This window comes from Anser cygnoides, chromosome 5, assembly GCF_040182565.1.
Source record: "Anser cygnoides isolate HZ-2024a breed goose chromosome 5, Taihu_goose_T2T_genome, whole genome shotgun sequence".
Taxonomy (NCBI): Eukaryota; Metazoa; Chordata; class Aves; order Anseriformes; family Anatidae; genus Anser; species Anser cygnoides.
The window spans coordinates 52462785-52484453 of NC_089877.1; the positions used below are offsets into that span (position 1 = coordinate 52462785).

At 39.0% G+C, this 21669-nt stretch overlaps 2 long non-coding RNA genes across 2 annotated transcripts in view; both read left to right on the forward strand.

Annotated features, from left to right (window-relative positions):
- Positions 1 to 21669, forward strand: part of LOC106036153 (uncharacterized) — a 39996-nt gene that overhangs the window by 16007 nt on the left and 2320 nt on the right. The window lies entirely within an intron of this gene.
- On the forward strand, positions 5094 to 20576 carry LOC136790981 (uncharacterized). Its single transcript, XR_010831988.1, has 3 exons — positions 5094 to 5163; positions 19233 to 19261; positions 20026 to 20576. It is a non-coding gene; the product is annotated as an uncharacterized lncRNA (long non-coding RNA).

Genomic DNA, 21669 nt, shown 5'->3' on the forward strand with positions numbered 1-21669 from the left:
CACTAAACTTCAAAAGCTACATTTATTTTCAAGTTATTTTCTTCTAGAGTTTTTATTAGTTGCAGTATCATCAGCTAATTCTGCAGTGTTCCAGTTCTGCAGTTACAGTTCAGCTTTAGTGCTAATAAACATGCTGAAAAATCTTGGTATAGAATCAACGGTGAAATCAAATTATTTAGAAATCATTTTTTACCAACATTTAACTTCTGCCTTCTTCCCCATCCAAAAAAATCTATGAAGTTTTAAAAGACCGATAATTTCCTTCATATAGCAATTTTGAAATAGGATTTTTTTTCATGGCTGCTAAATCAGAACAACCGGGACAGTTGATTTCATCAGTAATATACTCCCTTTGCAGCAGTTAGTGACAAAAAAGTTTCTCAAGGGAAGGAAATAAAGTTTACTTACATATTTGTAAACTTTCTTAATGCTTTTTCTGAAACTCCTCAGGAGCTCATGCAAAATAAAGTGCTGGTTTAGAAGATGCACTGTACTATAATAGATCTTTCTCTGTTTCACCTTTTAAGGAATTTAGATCAGAAAAGCGTAAAAGTCATAATGTGAATTTAGGAGCTTCAGAACTCTTTTGGACCTTGTTTGTTTGTTGAGTTTTGGCTGCCATTGCCTTATTCACATGCAGCCTGGTCTCTGCAGTGTACTGGGAGTTATGTTCACTTCAGCAAAGCACCCTAGTGTGAATCTGGGAAGAAATTCTTTTGCTGTGAGGGGCTGATGACCTGTGTTACCTTCACAGAGCATGTACAGCCAGGATGAGGGGCTGCCCAGTATGAGTGTGTGCCTTGGGCCTGGGAGACCTGGGCTCTGCTGCCCCTTGGCCTCAGAGACCTCCTCCTCTTCCTCCCTCACTCTCTGTTCGTGTCCAGAGAAATGAGACAACTTCCTTGCTTCAGAGGGCTGTTGTAAGGACGAAATGCATTAAAGACAGCAAGATGCTCACACATTACAGTTTTGGAGGGAGACCATGGGATCGTTTAAGCACCTTAGGAAGAGAAGTCGATTAATACAGACACAGTTTCACTTTCTTTGAAGTAAATGTAAAAGGGGAAAAAATGCCCTATCCTTCAAAAGAGAAAGGAGTGTAAGGTAAGAAAAGGAAAGGCTATGACTGTGGTGAAGGCTAGCACAGTATTATTGTAACACCAGTGTGGGAATTAGAGGACACCCTACAGCCTAGTCGTATATTACAAACAAGAGAGGAGATTTCAAAGAAACCTTTTAATCTCCAGAGACAATTTACAGGCTTCTCACTGCCAGGTACAGAGCACCCAGCCATCCTCTCCCCATAATCTCCCATGAGACCTCGCCATGGCCACGGCTGCCTCCTCAAAGCCACAAGGTACCGGGTGTGGGCGGCAGTGCCAGGGCTGCGCTGCGAAGGCAGCGGGCCCTCTGCCCCTATCAGCATTGCCATCAGCCTGCACCTTCCTGCTGCCTGCGAGCCTGGGGCTGGCTCCTGTGCAGGAGGGAAGTCAGAACGTGCACCCTGGCTCGGTGTCTGCTGCATTACGGTGTGAGGTGGGTGGCATGGCCCCAACGCCCACAAACTGCTTGGAAACCCCACAGGGCTCGTCAAGGGTTTGAGGGGAAAAATTCCTCCCACTCTACAAAACAAACAAACAAACAAACTAAACCAAACCAGCCTCCTTCCCCCGCACTCAAAAAAAAAAAAAAAAAGAAAAAAAAAAAGAGTAAGAGTAAACTTTTTTTTTGGCAGTATCTTGTTGCTGTCCAGAGAAGTTGCCTGGGCAAGAGGCTGGGCCCCTCCTCAGGGTGATGGCAATCTGGTGGGAACGGGCTGGCTGGTGCCAGCCACATGTTGTGGAGTGGGCCTCTGCCACTGCCTGTGGTTTCTCCCTCATGGCCTGGGTGTTCCTGGCCACCATGTCATGGTGTGGGCAGCCTGTCAGGCCTCCATGACCTTTTCCTGCCAGGATCCTGCCTTCTGTCACCTATTCCCTCTTCACAGTGGTAGACATGAGGCCTGACGCTATGTTTTTTGACAGATCATTTTCTGGTGGTCTGTTTGCAGAAGGGATTTGTGGCATGGCTGCCTTGCTTTGCTTTATTGGTAGCTTTTTATTTTTTTATCACTTGAAGTTGAGGTAGTCCCCCGTGTGCTATGTGCGAGCTTCACCTCAGCAAAGTCCCACCGCAGTCACCTATCTCTGAGTAAACTCTGGAAGACACAATTTGCATTTTAAAATGCCATAGAGTATATTGATCCTTGCAAAGTGCTGTAATAGTCTATACCCAAAAATGTCAGGAGAAAGCTGTTAGTTTAGCCACCTAGCCTCCCATATTTGGATATTTGTGCCCATAATGGTGGGCACCATTATGCTAGTAATGATGAGTTGGGGTGGCAAGAAAACTGGAGACATTTTTCTTACTGAAATGCATTTTTATTTATTTAATTTAATTTAATTTAATTTAATTTTTAAAATTTATTTTATTTAATTTTATATTTAATTTTATTTATTTTATTATTTTAATTATTTTATTTTATTTATTATTTTATTTTTAAGAGAGAAATGTAGGCAGAAAGGAGAAACTGAGGGGGAGCTCATATTTGGAAATTTATTTGATAGGAAAGGCAAAACAAAGTAAATTCGTATAGTGGGCAGCTGAGTTCCACCACAACAACTCTCTTACTCCCTCTCTCCAAAGGGAAAGGAGGAGAAAATATGATGGAAAGGGCTCAAGGGTTGAGATAAGGACAGGAAGATCACTCAACAATTATAGTCACAGGCAAAACAGACTCAGCATATGGAGATTAATGTAATTTATTACCTATTACTAACAAGCTAGAGCAGTGAGAAACTCAAAACAAACTAACCCCCCACCCCATCTCCTCCCCTTGAGTGGCACAGGGGAACAGGGAATGAGGGCTGCAGTCAGTCCCTAACGCTTCATCTCCACCACTCCATCATGGTCACTCTCTGCCCCTGCTCCACGTGGGGTCCCTCCCATGGGATGCCGTCCTTCCCGAACTGATCCTGCGGGGGCTGCCCACAGGAAGCAACTCTTCAAGGACTGCTCCCACATGGCTCCGTACCACGGGGTCCATCCCCCAGGAGCAAACTGCTCCAGCACGGGTCCCCCACGGGCGGCAGCTCCCCCCAGGCCCCCTGCTGCTGCGTGGGCTCCTCTCCACAGGCTGCAGCTCCTGCGGGGGCTCTCCATGGCCCGCAGCCTCCTCCAGGCCACATCCACCTGCTCCCCCAGGGGCTCCTCCACGGGCTGCAGCATGGAGATCTGCTCCATGTGGGACCCATGGGCTGCAGGGGGACAGCCTGCTCCACCAGCAGGCCGCAGGGGAACTTGTGCTCTGTGTCTGGAGCACCTCCTGCCCTCCTTCTGCACTGACCTTGGGGTCTGCAGAGCTGCTTCTCACTCTTCACTCTCACAGCTGCTGTTGCGCAGCAGGGTTTTTTTCCTTTCTTACATCTGCTCTAACAGAGGTCCAACCAGTGCTGCTTATTGGCTCAGCTCTGGCCAGCAGCAGGTCCCTTTTGGAGCCTGCTGGAGCTGGCTGTCATCTGACATGGGGCAGCTTCTGGGCTTTTCTCACAGAGGCCACCCCTGCAGTCCCCCTGATACCAAAACCTTGCCATGTAAACCCAATACAATTCTGCAAAAGGGCCAGGTGTTTCCCTGGTCTGAGTTGGGTTCCTTTCCAAGTGCATTCAGTGCTGTGCCCCAAAAGTACTGAAAACACAAAAGGAGGAGGAACATACTACACTATGAATTTATTAGATAGTTTTCTCCTAAAAAAGAATCAGTAGTTCCAGTCTTATATTGGCAAGGGGGTGTATGTACCTTTTGTTTATATTGTGTTTGGAGGGTACTGGCCTAAGATTTCATATATCAGCCTTGGGCCTCTCATGCAGCTTACCTGTGAGGCCTAGAAGTTCAGGTTCTAGGTACCCATGTATTTACAGGCATGCAGCTGGATCTGTAAGGCAGACACTTGCATGCATCATATTTATATATATGCATCATGCATCATATATAAGTGCTCTACCCATGTACCAAAATTGTTTTCTGTGAGTTGTTGCAATTTCAGGATTACAGAACACATATTTTCAATATTTAAGATCATCCAGAGGCTGCTCAGTGGTTTCTGCTCACCCATCCTGCCCAGGTTTACAGATGCCCTAATTTATGTCTGATCCATGCTCTGGGAATTAGTGTCATGGCACTGAATAAGATTGTAAAGAAGTAAAATTTTTTTTTTTTTTAAATCTCTGTATGTTGAAGGTACTTATCTTGTTGCATGAATATGGATGATAATTTCTTATGAATATGGAAAAGACTGGGGAGGGATGGGTCAGTGTTTAACATTAACTGCTCTTAACCTTTCCACCAGGTTGACCTTACCACAATATGATGCATAGGAGGGGTCAGGCTTAGCTGATTTTCTGTAGAATGCCATTAGTCATTTTTTGCCACATATGTTTGCCCTAAAGCCTCGTTTGCCACCTATATAATTATTAGAAGACTCTTATAATTGTATTTGAAATTCTAAGTTGACACTTATGTCACAGTACCATGGCACAGTATTATGTTTAATTTCTCTTTTGTTCATCTCATTTAATGTACTGAAGAATTGTACTCAAAAGAAGATCCCACACACTTCTTTTCCTTACCGTTACCAGCTACATGTTCCTCCACTACGTGCTAGAACCATCACTTTAATTAAGAAAAAAAAAAAAAAAAGAAATGAAGAAAAAAGCATGTATAGGTTTGCCTGCTTATTATATAAAGTGGGTAAACACCTCATTTCATATGTTGTTTTCTGAAGCTGAAATAATAAGACATTTACATTTCCCTGATAGGTAGAACTAATAAGACAATATTACAGGATCCTGGTACTAAATTGATAGTGACTTTGACATATTGCATAATCTAAGCTTTTTAGTCCGAATTACATTCACTTGATCTGAACATGCTCTTTTTCAATTAGCTTCCTCCTCCACCCCAGCAGGCTTGCTTGGGTGTCTTCTTTGCAGTGCTCCCTTTCGTCCCAGAACCCATTGGGTGAGGCTCCTTAGTATTAGGACCTGTGAGAAGGTGTTACACAGTAGGTGACTGCTGGGCTGTGTGTTGGTTCTCACTGAGCCTACTTGGGAATGGAAACTCCAGGTACAGCCATGAACTGTTCACCTATGAATGGTTATGATAGGGTCACATTGTGTGGAAATGAATTAGAAAGATCATTTGGGCTCCTAAGGTGATGTTATTATGTCTTTGCATAGTTGCACCTGGTCTCTCCTGATATCTCAGAAATTCAAAAGTTCATAGTAGTGGGTCAGTGCTGGTGGGGTGGGGATGATCTGGGTTGTTTTCAGATAAGAATGTTGTAAGGAGTAGAACTTTTTTTTTCTTCTTTTTTTGTGTGTGTGTTTTTAAGTTTCCCTGTGGGTTTTGGAAGCAGGAGAATGTCTATAAAGTGAGCAATGTTTTATAAATATAAGTGTAATATAACATAAGTGTTTTTCTGTCACTATAAAAGGAGTGAAAACAAATCTTTTCTTCGGAGTCACTTTCTATTTAGCCACATCTTTTGGAATAGATGAAAACTTTCATTCACCTGCTGCAGATTACTATCTGGATTAACTGTTCCAGTTTGAAGCAGTTTATTGTGGCAGCAGTCCTGTTCTACCACTGTTCTTCATTTGCCTTTCTCTAATCATTTAAGCTTTGCAACAAATTTGTCGACTAGTAGATATTTTACACTTATTAGCTATTGAAAACTGATGTACCAAGAACTTAAAACTAGTTTTCCACAGAGGATGAGTAAGCACAGAAAGGTTTGATTTGTTTATTGGGTTCATGTGGTTAAGGTGTGCCAATTTCTGTAGCCAAGAGCAATGCAAAGGAGAGGTTAGCAACAGATGTGGCTCTGCTTTCTAGCCTAATAGGTGGGCTATCAAAGTAGCAGAATTTTACAGATGTCAGAACTGGATCCTAAACTTAGAGATTTCAATTCACAGTAAGATTTTTTTTCCTGTGAGCAACTACAAATAGAGTAGACACAAGTGGATGCTTTTGGGTGGCAGTGTCTCTGAAGTCAAGCCCACATGTGTTTGAACAGTTGGCTTTTTGCAGGTTAAGTGTAAGTCCGGTTATGTTGTGTTTTCAGTATTTGATATTGTCGTAGTAGCAAGATACTCAACTCAGTATTGTTATTTATGTTTATGCTACGCACTTCCAAGATAATTTAAGTAAGATAATTTTGTCAGCGTGTTAATTACTGTGGGCATGTAGTGCATGATACAGGATACGTTCTGAATAAATTAGCTGCATGCTAGGAGCTCCATGCTGCTCTGACTATTCTCTCCTATTTCACTTAAAGGTTATCAGTTACTACATGGTATGAAGGGTAGACATATTCACAGATGCTATCCTGTGGAGTTCATAGTTTAAACATGCAAACCAGGTGAAGAGTAGGGGATGATGTGCACAGCCTGCAGGATCTAGTCACTGCTCCATCCATATTGCTGTCCTTTTGGAAGCGCAGTCTAGTGTAGATTAAGATACACAAAAGTTTTTTTATTGTTGTGAAGTAAATGTCAGCTATTCCATCTGCCCCTCAACATAACCGTCATTAATTAGCTGATTTCTTTTAGATGTTGCCGCAGAGGTGGATTTTTACGGATAGATTTCAAAGTACAAGGACAATCGCCTGACAGCTCAGTTCAGGGAGAGCACTCCATGTGTGAGGGGCAGGGTGGAGCTGCTGACAAACAGCAGAGAAGATTGTTATTGTTGGTGGATTAGAAGAAAGTGCGTATGCATGTGTATGTATGTGTGTGAAAAGGAGAAATGCAATTAGAGACAAGAACAGACAAATAAGGAAGGGTGGAGTTTTGAAGAGCCTTGAAGCTGAGGACAAGAAGCATGAACTTGCTGTTGTGAAACCATAAGGGATTGAAAGGGGGATGAGTGATGTGGTCAGAGCAGGCAAGGAATGTAACCCACAAATGGAAAAAAAAAATAATGATGCGCTATCTCTTGATAAGCTCAGAAAGCACAAATTGGCAGAACCTCTGCTTCCAAAACCTTTTAGAAGCTGAACAATTTTTGAGGAAGAAAAGAGAAGAGAGATGGCATCCAAAATAGCACATTTTAAAAAAAAATCTGAGCAAGGGCATTTGCAGTGCTAAAGCAGAATGTTAATTGAAATCCTACTGTGCCAACAGGAACATTGGAAAGAGACCAGTCAGGATTAGACTAATTAAGATGTCTTTAAAAGAAAGCGGAAAAAAAATCTGAAAAACTGAACAGGTTGGATTGTCTTAAAGAGGAATTTACCAAATACACAGAGAATTCTTTAAGAATTTGTAAAGTCAATGTATCTTGCAAACAGTGAATTGAAACAGACTGGAATGTTGAAATAGTTAAATAAAAGTATCTTTGGGGGCTGATGCCCGGGAATGTGCTGAATAGTAGCTTTTTGTCCCCTGCATTTTTATTTTGAGGAGAGATGCTAATGACTGCTTTAAGGAAGTTGGTGGCTTCTGTATAACACATTGTAGTGCTTTTCTCTGACATAAAATACTTAAGTCCCAGCATCCACCTTCCTTGTTTTCATTTGCTCCCATTTGGCTTTGTGTGTCTGGCTGCGGAAAGGGCAAAGGGAGTTTCATTCTCTCTGTTCTGGTGAAAGGAATTTCTTGTTTTATCGAGGTGAAGATAATGTCTAAGGTGACCTTGTTACAACTCTGACAGAGAGGAGACATCCTTCTTTCTGAGCTTTTACTACACAGTACTCTCAGGCAGCACAAAAGTGCTTACATGGCACTCGAACAGGAGCAATAAAGATGGCAATAGCATTTCAACTTGCCTTCCCTAGGACTAGTACGATGTGGGATACGCAGATACGAGTCTGCGATTGCTGGTAGAAGCAGGTTTGCTAGGCGGCTTCCTCAGCTGGAGCTGATGACCCACATCCAAGTCTCCTACAGCCCTTCAGAAGATAACCATTGCTCCTGATGTTACAGCGAGATAATGGCATTTGACAGAAGAAACCATGAATATTTTAATCCTTTAAAGGGAGTAAGGAGTATGTCGAGTGTTGAGTCAAGCTGCTTGAATTATTCAGTGTGAATAAGTGAGCCAATTTATTGGACCTTTTCCTTGTTCACAGATCACTCACAACCTCATCCTTCTTTCCATGACCAGAGTTGCTGTTCTCAAGTGTTATACAAATACCAGCCTATGGAACTTGTGTTCTCTTTCCTTCAACCATTATTAGCTGTTAATAACTTTACAAATTATTCACTTTCTGTGATTTGATGGCAGGACTTTGAAAGCAGGGAAAGATGAAATAGTGAACCATGAATAAATAAATAGACTTCTGTGCAAATACATTTTTGTACAAAATTTCAAGTATATCTGTGCAAAAAGCGGCCATTATCTATGTCATCATAAGAACAAATACGCTGTTAGTTGACAGGTTTGCAAGGTGGATTTTACTGGGCTTGAGTTGTGTAATAGCCTGAGAGGAGCCTTCTCAGGAGTGAGGGTCTCATTTTGGCTGGATCCACTTGTGCTTAGCACTGAAAACATCTCAGCTCTTCAGAAAAGCTTGACATTTAATGTGCATTTACTGTGCTCAGCAATAGCTTTAAAATCTGGCTACTTATTTTATTGGAATTGAACACTTGCAAATTTGATGAAGAGTGAATGTGAGGGGTATTAATATGGTTAAATCAAAGAGAGCTCTACGGAATGTTTCAGAGCCTTGATTTTATACTACTCAACTTGCTCAAGTTTTGCACTGGTGTATTTATTTATTTACAAAAGTCATGGTCTTTCTACAAATAGTACTCTCTGAAATGACATTCCTGGGAGGTCTGCAGCTTGTTTCACATTTTTATATTTATGAAGTCAACCCAAACAAGTAAGCCTGTCAGTGTAAAATCTACATGTTGATATAGTACCTTTTTAAACATCTCATAGGAAACTACACACAATAGGAAAGCCAGAATCTTTCCAGAAAATAGCACAGACAGTAAGTCCCATTCTAAGCCATTTATCTAAGCAAAATGGAGTGTACAAGGTACCAAACTAGCCTGACAACCTGTATTTAGTGTAATGATTTATTTGCTCTTTGGCAAGCTCTAACCATTTACTATTAACTATTGCAGAGGAAAGGTAAGGTTATTATTACCTCATAAAGTAAATAGTGATACTTAACAAAACAGAACATCTGCCCCCCTTATTAAAATATTTTGACAGATTTAAACTGGTTAACATTTAATCTCATTTGTTAATTATGGGAAGCAGTAGTATGTGTTCTGAAGACACAAAAATAAATATTTTTGTGATTAGGAAACTTGTTACACTCCAACAATAATTTTTTTCTCAGTGTTCTTTTCTTAATCTGAAAATAATGTAGACATTACTTTGGCATTCTTGGAAATACTAAGGCTACTTGCAACTAAGCCTACTACTTTAGATGGCTTAAAAACCCAACCCTTATTTATCTTACTGGCATATAAAAAAGGGAAATACAAAAACAATTTTCTGTACTTAACAAAACAGGTTGATATATAGGAATCTGAGGGGATAGGCCACAGTGGTTTCTTCTCTTGAGAATACAATCCGAGTGTTTTCCAAGCGGTTATTTAAAGATGCCTTTTTAGAGGAGAGCCTGAAAATCTCCTGCTTGTATGTTTTAAGAGCTGAGGGCCCAAACTGAAAACTAGCCCGGGAAAAGAAAAGCCTTGCTTTTGACACAGATCTGTTAGCTGGTCCAGTCCGCTATGTGAGCAGGGGGCGTTGCACCAAGAGGGGAGGCAGGAGGAGGCACACAGCTGCAGCCAGGCAGTCCTGGTCTCCGTGGGCTTGTGCCTGACAGAAGAAATGACTGTAACTGCAGCCGGAGGGGGGATCTCAGAACCCCGAGCTGCGCCTCCTGGTCGGGTAACTTGCTGCTCTGCACTTCTGCTGGATGTGCTTTGTGTAAGAGGAATTAGGCTGGTTTGCACCACCTTCATCCTTATGTGTGGTGCAATGTCCGAAACGTCTGTGCTCATCAACTTTGTTTTATACAGCACTTCTTCTGCAATGTGTCAAAAGCATTGTAAAGAACAATGGTTACTGAGTTGAATAATCAATTATAGATAATAATACAGTACAGTACAGATAGCACAAAGTATGTAATTATAGTATTTGATTTGGTTCTGTTAGAAGTCAGTGGCAATTTTACTGTTCACATCATCAGTGGGAGCAGGAAGCCCACTGCAGATGTATGTTCAGCACAGAGTTAGTCGTGAACTCTGTATCAGCTATTCACAAATGTTCTGTAAAATTTCAGCTTAAGTTGAAACATTCTGTCTTGAATCCTACCTCAAAGATGATACAGAGCAGTTTAAGGTAATATTCGTTTATCCTTTTCAATTTAAATATTGACTTTCTGACCTCTCTGTGGACTGTATTGATATTTAAAATGTAATTACAGCGCTTAGATGACAACCTGGAGAATAATCTATTCAGTAGGTTTCACCGGTTTCTTAACACAAATATTCACAAGCAAACTGCAATTTTCTCAGCATTTATTCCGCTCTTAGAAATTCATGAAAGCAACTTTTTCTGAGCAGTCCACACCTCTTTTCTTTTAACCTTAAGCTTGCAACTAATCCCTAATACACAAAAAAATGTAAAATATATAGCTTAGTTTTGACTGGTGACGCAATTTTCGTGGCCTTGTTTGTACTTTAGCAGGATAAGTAGAAGCCTTTCAATCAGCTTCCCAGTGCAAGGATTTTGGAAAGTGAAGCTTTTAAATTGTATCTAGGTGAATATATAAAAACTGAAGATTCACTGTCCCTGAACATTCAAGCTAATAAATCTTGATTCTAGGAGTACTATGAGAAGAGTCTGCAGAGTGTTTACATCTAGATTTAAATGAGTATTCATGTGATTTTATTCATTATTTTCTCCACACAATTAATGAGTTTTCAAAATATAACCTGAGTCTTTCCTCTCAGTGGGTTGAGAAAGTCTCCTTGTGCTGTTCTGTTTAGTGTCTATTTTTGTATCCCATATATATTTCATTGATCTGCTTGATTCTGCTCGCATGTCCAACCTCTTTCTGTGACCTTTCTGACAAGATCTTGTGACTAAAGCAGTAGGACCAATAGTCACGGGCAGAACTGAACCCATAAATTGTACATATTCCATCCAATTTGTCTCAATCTCCAGTTTAGTCATGATCTCATCTTTGTCTAAATGAGGTTTTGAGTATTTCCTTCTTTTGTTTTAGCCTACAGCAGTTATGACACTCAGGAACCTGAGACGACGTATTCTAAAACATAAGAATTGATATATATATATTTTTGTTTTAGATTGTTTCAATTTACTTCATATACAGTGTATATATATATATATATATGTTTTTAAATCTAGGTCTAATGCAATAGAAGTGTATATATACACCATGAACCTGACTGCTTGGTTGCTTTCATTTGTGTGATTTCTTCACTTCTGTGTCAGTTTGAGCTGCTTTCTCTTTGTGTGGATTTTTGAAACTGCTGTAAGCATGTCAGAGACATGTCTCCTCTGCATAAAGTGTATAGGTGAGCTCTTATAATTAAGTTTTAAGAGAGAGGTAGGTTAAGAACTTACTGTCAGCCATGTGGGAAGTCACGGAAGAACAGAATCTGGCCACATAGTAACCGCTGCACATTTCTATGTGCTGTACTATCTGCATTAGAAGCTTCAGATCTTGACTTACAGATAATAAAAACTTCAAAATGTTAACCCTTCTGGTGCTCCTAGGCTGTTAGTCAATCTTTTTATCTAGATTTTATTTTATTATTATTTTTTAATTTAATTTTTGCCTCCCACACTTTGTTTTTTACAAAAAAAAAAAAAGACATTCCATCCTAAGTAATTACCACCCTTCTTTTACAGCCTTACAGCTCCATAAGATGAGCTATTGTGCTAAATAATTAGCACATGCCATTCAGAATATTATAAGAATTATATGCAACATCAAGCAGGAACTATACACTGACACATGACCATATTTTCCATGAAGCTGTGCTAAACAGAAATTAGGTATTAGCAACAGGTACATTTAAAACAAGTTATTAATTGTTATGGGGGGAAAAGAGAAAGAGAACAGTGTCATATTCGGCCATTAACACAGTAAAGCATTTTAAAGTTTGCAGTGATTTGAACCACGACCTCTTTGAACATATCCTTTGTTCATTTGCATACACAAACATTAATCCTGTGCTTGAACACAAAAATGCATTTACATAAAAACTACATCGTGTTTTATAATTTATTAAGTAATTGTGGCTGAGATGTTATTGGAAACAAAGAAAACTATATTTAAATGCCAAGCTCTAAGGAGATGTAATATATAGCAACTTTTTTAATGAAGAGGAAATCTTTTCATTCTAGCTTGTCACTAATTAATACAGATTTTCTTTTCAATATATTTATTTTTGTATGGAATTTTGTGCTCTGAGATGACACTATGTTGGGGAGCCTGGAGACCTGTATTATCTGCTTAGACAGTGGGTAAAAGATTATCACAAAATATATCCCTACATTGCCCAGCTAACATGCTAGTTCTAGCTTACTAGAAGATTTCTGCAGGGTGCATCTACTTCTGGATCTCAGTTTAAGATGGGCATTGAGCCACGCAGATTGGAGAAATTTTGGGATTTGAAAACTGAGAACTCTCTGCACTGAGGGATGCTAAGGTGATTGGAAAGGTCTCTGGTGACTTTAAGCAGCAGATGAGCAGAGAGATTTTTCATTTCAGTTTTGGGCTGAGATGCCATAATGTCCTGTTAGCAGAAATCAATTCCCTGTTTCCCTTGGCATTCCAAGCACGAGTTATTATGGAGGTGAGGAATGGCTTCAAAATATCTCAAGAAAAGACCCTACATCTTATTTGAACCTATTCCTTATTGTCTTCTCCCCCCTTTGCAGCCTCCAGTCTTAGTTTTTATCTAATGCTGGGTTATTTCATAGATTCTTCTTCTTGCTGTTGCAATAGGTTCAGCTTTTGCTCAAACTGTATTTGACTCAACTGTCTTTGAGTTGTTCTGCAGGCTGCAAGGCATACCATTGTCTATTGAGAACATGGCAGGGAGGGACAGACTGGAGCCAGCTTTGTGTTTGGAGCTGCTTCAAGGCTTCTTAATTTTGTAGGCAAAATTTAAAGTAATAAAGATAAAACCCAGCTGTTTTTTTCTGTTTTTTTTTTTTTTTTTTTTTTCCTTGTGTCAGGTGGAGTAAGAGGCAGAGCTGGGAGGAGAACTCAGGACAGTCACACTTGTTACTGCTAGAGGAGAGAGAATGGTGAGGAAGGGCTGCTCTCAGCAGCAGCCTTTTCTCTTCCCCTGCACTAGTGGTTGTGACCTTGGGCATGTTTTCACCCCATCCTCAGAGGTAATTGGCCTGGATTCCAAGGATCTTGGTTAAGGCAAAATAGGCAGACATAGATCCCCATTAGTATACTTTGGGCTTGTAGCTGGTGCTTGCAATCACTTGTGAAGACTAGCTTGACCCCAGGGCTGAAATAGTCTGTAGAGGTTCTGTGGTCAAGGCATTCCGTTCGGGGAGCTGCAGAACTCTACATAGTTCCTTGCTGAGCAAGTACAAAATGCAGTTCTGTTAAAGGCTTAGCACTTGACCAAATGCAGGTGAGTTTCCACAGTGGTACCGTAAGATGCAGCAGTGACCAAAGAAAGTCCCTGCCCTGAATATTTCTCTATGTGAAGTAGATGACAAATAAGGAATAGTTCAAATGAAATGATTAAAATTTTGAAAGATTTTACAACTAGCCTCACATCTAATTGTGGCTATAGGTACTCTCTGAACTTGACATTTTGTGTTTCACAGGCATAAAGGCAGGACTGAGGCAGGATTTGCATGCTCAGCAACAAATTGCAGGTGCATAAACTCTGTGGTGGATCAAACACATTATTCTTTTAATTATCCCGATGAACTGTTAAGCTAGACATGGGGCTTAAATAGTTCTGAATGTTTGGTGAGGTGGGTATTACTTCGTAATTTTCTTTTGATAACACCATTCTAGGCCTTCCAGGAAGGTAAAATTTGTTTGATTATTAAATGTTCGTTTCGGACATATATTCTGTTTACATTTATTTGGGGGCTGGGAGGAAACTCTTTGTATGTAGAAGGCAAATACAACTAAATTATAATTTGTGGTTTGCTGCTCTTATAACATCTCAAGCCCATGAAGTTTCAGATGGATTTATTGATACTTCAAAAATATGTAAAAATAAATAATCAGCTGTCACTCTCCGTATATGTGCTCTGTTTTCTTTAACATTCTTGTGTCAGATTCTATAAACTCCATTGAGAGTCTCTGTATGCTATGTGCAGCTTGGCAGCTTTAATGACACACATTAACACTTCTGGCAAAAAATGTTTTGAAAGCCCCGATATAACAAATCTTTTGGATTTTTAGGAATAAAGTGGTTCAAGGTGGCAAACTCCATGGAAAACATGTTTTCCAGACTGCTGGATGAGCAGCTGTGGGCCAGCCTGCTTCTACTCTATATAAAGCTCCACAGTGAAAACATCTTTTAGTAGTAAAGAAGTTAATACAGTCAATCAATTTACTCTACTTACACAGTTATACTTTTTCAAAGCAATATTTTTAATGCATTTTTAATTTGCAGTTACTGTTTACTGTTTTTTTTTTCCACCCCCTCTCCTTCCTATTCTTCAAGTTCCAAAGTGATGATGTTTATTTTTGTAGTACAAAACTGAGATTCTGACCATAATAATGCTGGTGCGAAATTCCATAAATGACAGAAAAGCTGTTCTGGACCATTGGTCAAGTGCTTGAAATCTGAGCTGGACATGTTAGTCACACAATAATAAGAATGTTGAAGGAGCCAGGTACACTGAAAAATTCAGATTTATAAGTGACTCTTAGGTATGCTCATTCTTGCTGCGTGGATCTGTGCTGAAGGGCAATAATTTGAAACTTTGGATGAAATTTTTTTTCTTTATATTTACATTTATAAGATCAGGTTAGCTCACATACATCCATTCAAATTTCTTTTTAAAGTCACAACATAGAATCCCATGGTGGAATCTATCTTTAATGTTGAAGTAATATTAACTGTAATAAGTGCCTGGAAAAAAAATTGTGAGCGATATTTAGATCTTCTAGAACGATCTTTTTTGTTTATGATAGCTGAAAGCATAAAAATACTTCTCAAGATGTTGGTTTGTAATTGAAACAGCAGTTCCTGATGCTATAATATAACATAAATAATTAAAAATAAAAATAACTACTAAAATTAAAAACTTTGTCTCAAGTTATGACAAAATTTGTCATGTAAAATGTTTTCTATGTCAAAGCTACCTGGTTTGATTATTGAAATCACTTTTTCTTCTCCTAGTGGGGCTTGTCTTAAAAGAAGTTAGTGGTCTTTAGCATCTCGTTCTGAACAGAGCTGAGCTGGCTGAATAGAGCAGCGCCTCTGCCTCGCCTCCATCTGTTTGCTGTAGCTCCAAGAACAGAACTTAATACTTCTCTAGTCCACTGACTAACCTGTTAGTCAAAATCAGCTGCACCTGAAAGGCCCTATTCCCCATCATTTTGACATCAGATGAATTAGAGGGCAGCTACAGCCACACATGTGGTTATGCTGGCAAATTTGAGGGAGTGGTCATCTGTTTATTCCAGCTGTGTTGTGGTGTAGCCATACCTGTAGAGCTGGCTAGATAGAGTTGCCAAGTCCAGGCATTGGCAAAAATCAAGACTCTGACTCAAAATTCAGAGTCTTAGACTAAACTATACTCTTGAAACTCTTTTCATTTGTCTTCTGCTTTTTGGAAAAGGTGAAATTCCCATTTCTAAACTTTTTGTATGGATTCTGAAGGCTAGGAATTAGCGCTGTTTTAACATAAGCTGAGATGCAATAGTTAGTGATTTGATTCCAGCAGCCATGGGTCAAACAAAGGCAGCTCCAGAGTTAGAGAGCTGATATTAAATCACGCAGGTGTGCAAGACAGAGGATAAGGCATTCAGGGCGAAATTCTGAGGTTACGCTGTCCTGTTACAGCATCTGGAATGACTCTATAAACTCCTAAAATCTCCATTTCTTTGGGAGGAATGTATCTCCACAGTAGTCTTTATAGAATGAGGACTTCTGAGGATGTCTTTGCGAGCCAGATGGTACCAAAGACAGAAAGAGCCCAGTGAGGGAAATGTTGGAGTATGTGGTGCGATGACAGTTTAGCAGATTATAGTACAGCCTCAAGTTGCTAAAGTGGTGCCTCTAAGGTGATCTAGGTTAGACTATGGTACAGAAGTGATTTACTTCTAGGCTCTTATTTCATCAGTCTCTCTGCTGGCTCAGCAGGTTTTTTTGTGTGTACTACTTTAGCAGAATGGAAAAAAAAACACAGAGGAGGTGAGACTGAAAGGCAGCTGTGCTGAAATACTCTAAGTTCTGAGGTTGCTCAGCTCTAGTTTTTAAAGGCCAACATCTCTTTCCATGTGCATATGTAGCTATGCTCACATTCTGAGAGAGATGTATGACACAGGCCTCCCTGAGTAAGATACTTTTTTTCTTCTTGAGAAATTTCCTAAGAAGAAACTATGGACAGAGGCAGGGAAGGGGTAGTAAAAGGTGATAGAGAAACATTTTATGGTAGAATTGTGATTCTTCTCAGAGGTCCACTGAAACCCATTCTCAGGTCACGTCCTGCAGCCAAACTGCATCTCACACAAATACATTTTGCTTTGTTTTTAAACTGCCCTGCTCTGATGCACTAAGGCCACTTTTAGTTGAGGCTGCCAGTAAAATCCAGAGTCTTCCTAGCCTTCCTAACAGGTAATTGTTTAACAGCTGAAAGCTCAGACAAGTTTTTCTGGGACCATGCTGTTTGAGGAATAGGAGTCAATATAAGTTTCCAATATTTGGAAAGAATATGTGCCTGTGCAGGTCAGTATATATTCTGGCTTTTGCATAGTTTTTATCTGCAATGTAAAAATCTATTGCAAGGTGCAGGTCCCTCAGTATAGCTGTGTTCTTTTATTCTTATACAGTGCAGTTTATAACAACTAGGTTTAAATTCTTTCCTTGGACTATTGTCTGCTTGAACAACAAGAAAAAAGTAAGACTCAAGAGTTAGATCTACATTTGTGCCTGGATAATTTGAATAACTGGCACTACAAACACACTAGAGATATTCCCAGCTATGGATGCTCATGAAACCAATGACCAGCATGACAATTCAGACTTTATTTTCACTTATTACACAAGCAGCTTACTTCTCTTGCTATTTCAGCTGGAGGATTTGGTGTAGCAAGAGACCAAACTGAGGTGGAGGAATAATGACTACATACATTTGCAGTGCAGACAGGTGAAAACAAACAGCTCAGCCAAGAGAGTACCTGCTGCTCTGTGAAGAGTTACCTAGTCATCATTGAGCTTGTAGTGACTATATAAGTTGCAATTTTAAAACATAAAACCTTTGCTTAGCAGCCTCTTTAAAGATGCGTTTAGGAAGAGAAACAAGCTTGTATAGCTTGAACGGTGTTATTTTGTTTTTTGACTACATAATTTTTGCTTGTGTCATGCAGCTCCCATGAAATCCATGTACAAGCTGGTGTTAGAAGTGCTGAGTTCAGAGGTTTGAAGATTCAAGCTGCATAAGTATCTGGCCATCTCACTTTAAAAAAGTAAAGGAAAGAAAGTGTGATATGTTCTGAATTCCATTCTCCGCTAATGAAAATTGTTTAACTACCGTGTACTGGACAGCCAAACCCAGTTCTTGCTGAAAGTAGATCTTTATACCTATTTCCTCAAGTTGAAACTTTATTGTGGAAGAGGCCAATTTTACATTGTAATTATAAACCTCTGAAAGCAGGATTTGTAAGGGAAATGCTGACAGACTCTTTACTACCATGTCATGAACAGAAACTATATAATACATGCATTTAATTGGATAGTTAATAAATATTGCCCTTTTTTTCAAGAGATTCTCAGAGTCGTACACATGCTGAAGTGACTCTGAACAACAACAACAACAAAAAGATGTATGGGATGAATAGTGTGTTTTTTTATTATCCACTGAAAATACAGAGAATGAAAAGAGAAGGCTATTAATAATTCTGTTTGTATATGTGATATATACACTTAAGCAGAATGAATGCAATAATAAATATATATTTACTGATACACATTTTTCCTCTGAAGTATTAGTCAATAAGTAACAAGAGGGTTGGTGCATTTTGTAATAAATCCACTGTTGAAGTTAATTGGTTTGTATTTATAGCCCATCGAGGTGGTTCTCATTTTAGATCCGGACTTTCCTTGGTAATGTACTAATAACCACAGGTTCCAAGAGGCTAAACTGAGACAAATACAGAAGAATTCAAAACAAAACATGCAGGGGTTCTACATAAAAGTCACTGAATGGAACAGACAAACTCCTTAAGAGAGAAGAGAGGCACATGCATGCAGAAGGGAGGGATTATACTTACTTTCAGCTATTTTTTGCATTATCCCTTCTGCTTCTGAATAGTGCATTCTGGGCATTCTGAATTTGCATTCATTTATGTATAATTTATACTATAACCTGATCCATAACCACAGTCCATTTGAACTCCAGATGAGGCAGAAAAAAATGTAAAAGAACATATTGTCTCTTTGGAGAGCAGAAACATATTTCAATGTTGGAATTAATTGGTAACTGGAAGTTAGATGCAGTAGCGTGAACTTGGGGTATGTCTCTTCTCTGCAGCCTCCCCCAAATACATTAAAATGGAATTTAGAAAGAAACATGCCCTTGTTTGCAGAAATGACTCTGTCCTAGGCTTCTGCTTTGGTTGCCTATCTCAGTATGTTTCTCTCTCCATGCTAAAGAAATACAATGGATATTGCCCGACTGGCAGAATTCCAGTAGCTGCATATGTGCTGGGCAGCCTTCTTCTGTCATCTAGAGTACAGTTTTGCTTGTGGTCTGTGGGGAAATATTGCAATAAACTGATACAGTCTCATGGCTGAATTCCTATCATGTTACTCATCTTATTCAGGCAAAATGCCAGTTTACTTGAGTGGGAATTATGCCTGAGTGGGAACCAAGTATAAGGACTTCAAGGTTTTGTGTTTGAAGAGTAGAACAAGGCATTAAGCTATGGAGATATACTTTGCTGTTCGTTAAAGGAGGCTGTTTTATTTTTTTTTCAGTGAAATTCCTCCACTATTCAAAAGAGAATGTAAGTAAATGAGTAATTTTTTCATTGTTAATGATAATTCCCATGAATTACAATGGAAAGGAAGATTGCCCAGACAATGACAAAAGCAAATCTGAATTGGAGAAAATCCTGCTAACAATGTTGATATTGTCTTGAAAAAAGTTTCCTTTCCTTGAGCAATCCCAATTTTAAATTTATCCCTGTGAGGAAACCCATGTATCTAAGTTACATGCTGTTTAATTCTGTTTTATTCAAGCATAGTATGCTTTAGTCTTTTTAATTTAAATATTTCAAAGAGCCAATTTATGGCAGAGGTGTTACTTTCCTTCTTAAGTACATATTATGCATTTTTTATTACAATTTTGCTACAGCCAAATGTCTTAAAAGCCTGATTCACAAACCACTTCACTGCTCTTCAAGAATGAAAAACAAAGAGTATACACTCAGAACGTGACTTACCTTTTGAAATGTTGTAAAGCCATAGAAATTAGAGTAATTTAGACCTGGCTCTTATTTTTAGGTTTCAGAGTATTTTGGCATTTAGTTTATTTGGTCTGATGATAATCATTTGATGTAGCTGTGGTTATTTAAAAATGCTGTCTCCATGACAGCCTTGTAAATGAACCTTTTGACTCATACACGCTCTCTTTCTTTTAAAAATAAATCTTATTCACAGAAAAAGCTTGCAAGTGAAAATATATACAATTTCTTTTACTGTGTGGCTTAAACCATGGTTACTGTTGAGTAAAAGTGATTTTGACACTACATATTTCCATATGATTCAGGGAGAAAATTGATCCATTAAGTGATGGCCCCCCAAGACTGATGCACCTTAGGAAATAGAAATGTTTTTGCAGAAGAACCATGAAGGTTCAGAAGAACATCCCAAATTTGGCTGGTAACAAGAAGAGAGTGATTTGCTGTTCGTGACTGAGCACTCACTGTTAGTTCTCTTGGAAAAAATTGGTCATGCTGGATGGGACTGGCTCGAATCCTGGACTTCATCTAAGCAGCTCTCTTGTAGATTTGCTACCCTGCATGCCAGGCTGGGTATTTCTAAATCTTGCTGGTTCAATATCCTCTCTCTAACTGACAGCTGCTGCATCAGTGGAGGTTGTAAGGAAATCCAGTACAGTAGTGGAATCCGAAATTTGTTAGGCCTTGTGTAGACAGCAACACAAATTGTGTGTTTAGAGAACAGGAAACCTAAGTTGAACTTTGCCTTCAGGACATGCTAAACTAGTCATGTCTTTGTCTCCGCCAACGTGTATAATCTGCTAATTGGCTCACGTTTACTGAGGCATAGTAGCGTTACACTTTAAACAAGGCCTTCCAATTGATTCATATCCAGAAGTCTGATGGAGTATACTGATTGTTTTAATTGGATAGTGAATATTTTATCTGATATTAAGTATATTTCTATCCGTGTACATTTATAATTAACTTATTTTAATCCTGCCAAACTCCTGTTTTCAGGGGAAAGAGGGTTATTATTTTCTGGCATAGAGTTGCAGTTACCAGTTCAAAATTTGTTGTTTTTTAATTCCATTGATCTTCTTTTACGTTTGTGTTATGACAGAGATCTGAAATTGTGAGGTTATAATGGAAGGAAGAGACTTCCTATTCTCACATCTGCAAGGCTATGTAGTAGTGGTCCCCTACTTCCAAGTCCAAATTATCTGTATTCATATATATATATATATATATATATATATATATTCATTGCCAGATGTAGTGGTCCGTGTTCAGAGAAATTATATTTGAGTTTGACTGGTTTAAAATCTTTACAGTGTGTAAATAGTGGACACTTAATATTAAAAGTGTATGATAACATACTTTTATTAGGCCTGAAAATGAATCATAAATCTTTAATACAAAAACAGTTTGGTCCTTTCACATTGTCAGGTTGCCTCTTATTAATCAGACCAGATGATGGCAAGTTTGTAATGAGTGTCAGTAAACTTTATTATTTACGATGCAATTTAAGGTAAAGGTGTTAACAAAAACTGAAGGCTTATTATGCTAGATGTTGATTATATATGTATGTGTGTATATATATATATATATATATAGGGTGAAGTCCTTCTATGCTTTGAGAGTATGTTAATTGACCAGGCCAACAATCTGAAATGGAAATAGCTCAGAAAGGTTAAGGGATGTTCCCAAGATCACATATTAGGACATCAGTAAAAAAAGAGAGGAATTTATGGCAGAAAAATGGTGCATGCTGTCATGATAATTTTATGCTGCAGCACAGGCAAGGTTTTAGTCACAAAGGAAGATTTTATTTTGAATATGACTGTGGAGTTTTCTTATGATTAAGTCTGCTGATATGGTCCATTAAGAACATGTGAAGAAAAGTGAAACAGACTTCTCTTATTTCAATAGACTACTGAGGTGTAACTTCAGCTACCAGAAAAATTAAATAA